This window comes from Diabrotica virgifera, chromosome 5 (assembly GCF_917563875.1).
Source record: "Diabrotica virgifera virgifera chromosome 5, PGI_DIABVI_V3a".
In the NCBI taxonomy this organism is placed as follows: Eukaryota; Metazoa; Arthropoda; class Insecta; order Coleoptera; family Chrysomelidae; genus Diabrotica; species Diabrotica virgifera.
The window spans coordinates 188,765,063-188,769,503 of NC_065447.1; the positions used below are offsets into that span (position 1 = coordinate 188,765,063).

General features: G+C 31.2%; 1 long non-coding RNA gene across 1 annotated transcript; it reads right to left on the reverse strand.

Moving 5' to 3' along the window:
• Positions 1-278: 278 nt before the first annotated feature.
• On the reverse strand, positions 279-863 carry LOC126885244 (uncharacterized). The gene is made up of 2 exons (XR_007698351.1): positions 800-863; positions 279-722 (listed from the first exon to the last, which is right to left on the reverse strand). It is a non-coding gene; the product is annotated as an uncharacterized LOC126885244 (long non-coding RNA).
• Between the last annotated feature and the right edge of the window lie 3,578 nt (positions 864-4,441).

Here is a 4,441-nt window from a genome sequence, read left to right on the forward strand (position 1 = left end):
GATATGTCAAGTATTAAATATATTAACTCTGTAATAATGAACATAATAAAATTCATGATATACAAAATAAATAAACATTTATTAAAATTAACTACCAGATTTTTAACAATCTCTGAGTTAAGCAAGTTCATATTATGCTCTGACTCTAACATGACAAAAGTTATACAGAGGTTATATCTAAGATAACAACAATAATGTTATCTGTTACAAAATTACAAGTATTAGTACCTCTTACTTACATATAGGGTACAAAATTACATAAGTCTTCTACCAAATGGTTATAGTACGCTTGCTACGTACAACTGAATTGAAAACCGATGAATATTAAAAGTAATATAAATAAATAGGCACAAGCCTGGCGAAGAGAAAATACCATGAAGAATTAAGCAAATGCATTAATAAAAGTGGTAAAAATGAAGCTAAGATAAATACCGAAACGATGACCTAAATTACCCGAGCAAATGTAATAAAATAAAGTAGCGACGAATTAACTGAACAAATGAAATAAAGCGAATAAATGACCTATTTGGGAAACAAGCAAATAATACAACCTAAATTTACATAATGATATGAAATCGACCTAAATAAACAATAAAATATTCGAAGTAATACCTTTTGGGCAAATACGCAGAGCTCAACGTACAGTACCGCAAAATGATACATGAGTTTGGGAACTTAATACCATAATATACAAATATGTTATATAAATAGGTAAACTAAATCTGAAACAAAATTAATAAACAGTGCATTAAAATAAAACATAGGAGATAAACACACAATAGTTACTGATGTCACCCACTGGTAGTTCCCAAACAAACCCGAACGACTCCTAAATAGGTTGCTGGCGCATCCCCGGAAATGAGTACTAGGATAGTGCAAAAATCATGCCTCCTGTAGGTCCAAGTGCTAATACAAAAAGGAGCTGGAATGCCCCCAAAAGGCTTGTTCCCCAAGTAACTACTCCCAGTGACTTATGGTTGGAGATTGGCCTCTTGGTGTTTCGAGGTATTATTTAAGATTTCACATGGATGGCGTGTGATACGATGATGTTATGCTGTAAACCCCATTGGATTAATACCTTCTTTATTCTCAAACACTCCTAGATAGGTTTGGTGATCCATAATTCAAAAGTCACATATTTTTACTAACACGAGGTCTAACCTCCAAATTTGATCCTCACACGCCATCCATACTAACCAAATCCCCAGCCACAAGTGAAGTCCAGTGTCTCGCCACTTCACAGAGCAAAACGTCAAATTCTCTCAGAAAACGAAATCATTCTCGATAGGTGGAGTACGTTCCATCACCGAGGTATGACGTCACCCCAGTAGTCCTATACGAGAAATTAGAGAATTTAAATGGAGACCGAGGGAAAATAATTATAAAAATAATTAAAGATCTAATCTCGTAACGTAAACCGTTACAATCCCCTTCTACTCGGGAAAAAATTTTATCCATAAAATTTTTTTTTTCTAAATATCAAAATATTAACATTTAAATTTACAATGGTCTACCAATCCACGTTGAATCGCAAGATTACTTCTAAATATAAACTAATGATCAAGGAAAAATAAATATATGACTCAAATTCATACTAAAATGTTACTATGTTACTCTCTGTTACCAATATTAATATTTCTTCAAAAACCAAACAAACTAAATATTGTACTAAAGTTCATAATAATAACTAAGTGTCGAATTGGGCACTAAAACCAAAATTGAGCTATCCATGGACATCAGATTGATAAAGGATATATCCAAGGACGGAACAACCAGGAAAGGTGTGAGCCAATTCGAACCATATCAAAAGTAAATGTACCAAAGTGAATAAAAAAAATCAGTAACTAAAATAAGTAAAGAATTGAACACTTAATCCAAAATTGAACTAACAATGGACACCAGATTCATAATAGTATATCCAGAGAAGAACAATCAGGAAGATTTATCGAACAACTCTCACTAATGCCAAATAATACCAATAATAAACATACCAAAGGAATCCAAAACTCAATAACCAAAATAAATGTGGAATCGGACACGTAATCCAAAGTCGAACCATCAGTGGACACCAGATTCATAAAAGGCATATCCAAAGAAGAACGACCAGGCAAATTTATGGACCAATTCACACCAATACTAAACCACATAAACAGATCAGGTCTACGTACACCCACATCCGGTAATACGAACCTATCCAACCAAATACACAAAATAAATGAAGAATCGGACACTTATCCAGAATCGGACTATCAATGGACACCAGATTTATTTAAGAGTATATCCAAAAAAGAACGATCAGGCAAATTTATGGACCAATTCTTACTAATACTGAATAAACTAAATTATTGGATCCAATGGTAACTAATACTGAACAAAATAAATAAATTAGGTCTACATACACCCTCATCCGGTAATATGAACCTATCTAAACTAAGTAATCCAAAATAAGTCAGGAAAAAAAAATACTAACAGACTAAGTAACAGAGAGGTAATCAAACTAAATCAAAGGTAAGATAAATACTTAAAGTGTATTGACTAAAGTATTCTAGAAACTACATAAACTTAATTTGTGCTGGTATTCGCGAACTATAGCATGTTGCTACAACAGATGTATGAGAATAGCCAGACACAGATAGAGTACTAATAATGTAAGAATAAGTAAGAAAGGAAAAAGAATAAATGGTGAACTTACCAATTCTATGGCACCATGATAAGTGATAGGAAAGAAAATATGATAAGTGATAGGAAAAAAAATTGACGAGAACGGGCAACCAATTTTAATTAAAACTGCAAATTCATGCGTTCTCACATACGTGGAATTATTCAGGAAATATTCCAGAATCTGAATAGCAACTAATGCCTAAGGAAAGAAGTGGGAATATACTCTGATGAACAACTCATTTGTCTAAACACTCCAAATACTGACTTAACAAACCTACTGCGTATAGGGATAGTCAACAACAAACATACTATGAAGTACGAGATAAAATATAAACTAAATACTTCCCTATCAAATTGTAAATAATACTATAATAATACTATAATAATAATAATACAAATAATTGTAACTGGAATAATTGGACTAATTAGACAAGAATAGTTAGGACATGCTGCAAGCATTTCCTGACCAGAAATATTATGATAGATAAACATCTGTCTACTCTGCAATGAAAGACATAGATTGCGAAATCGGATAGCAATGGCGCCTTGCTGAACTTCGAACCCACGTATTCACCAACTTTGAGCATCAACAGACTAAGTAGTTTCTAAGAAGAAATATGAAAGACTCAAGAATTCGTACATACTTACATCAAAATTCCAAACTAATTCCAGAATCATACTGTGTAGGATAGAAGGTTATAAATTATTATAAAGTGTTTAAGATATTGGAGACAAATAATGTTAATAGGGTAACCCAATAACAAATTAAAAACCACATCTTTCCAATATGACAAATTCAATAATAAGATATAAATATGATCAAAAAAAAATTAGTAAGTAATCAAATATTCCAAATAATATAACACATAACCTGAGATAAGTAGTGCATCACATACAGTTCCATAATAATATCCATATTAAACAAGAGTACTTGTATGAGCTTACCTGTCCAAATAAGCCAAATAAGTATATAAATATATAATAATTCAACAACCCTTCTAACTTAAGGGGTTAGGTGTGCAAAAACTAAACAAAAATACAAGTGAAGTTCTGATTAATTGTATAATCCTACTGACAGGATTAGCAATTAATAACATTGACTCATAATAATAATTACAATGCATCATGTATAATACCAAAAAAAAATTAAACTCATACATAAAGTACTACATAATAATTAAATTAATAAGTAATAAATTAAAAGTCATCAACAACAAAGCCAAAGATGAAATCAAGCAATGTATGTAGGTACCTGCATTATCAGATGGTAAAAAAATCAGACTAAAATTTCTAACCATACTAACGATTGAGCTAAGCTAAAGACAAACAGAAGAAGAGATTAGCTTGAACGACACCGTTAAGTTAATCTTCTTCTGAGGATTGTTCTAAACTTAATAGAAAAAGTACCAATGTTTCTAACTAATAAAAGATTTATGTTTAAATCTCAACCTAAAGTATCTGATTTCTATGAGCATTATATTATGGTACCCACATTGATATAATATTATTATGAACAATAATAAAACTAGAAACTGAGATGGATAATGGAACTACTTTACTATACAATAATTATAATTGTTATGTTTAACACTACCAATTAAAGAAAAAAAAATAATTTGGATGACCATGTGTAATCATCCGAACCATGCGAATTCAACGTATCATGTGTAGAAGCTAATGTTGTGGACTGATTGTGCTTTGTGGTGTGTGCCTGTCTTACCAAACAACCCAAATATCAAAAATAACAAATATAAAATATAATCTAAAGTTTGTAAGACAA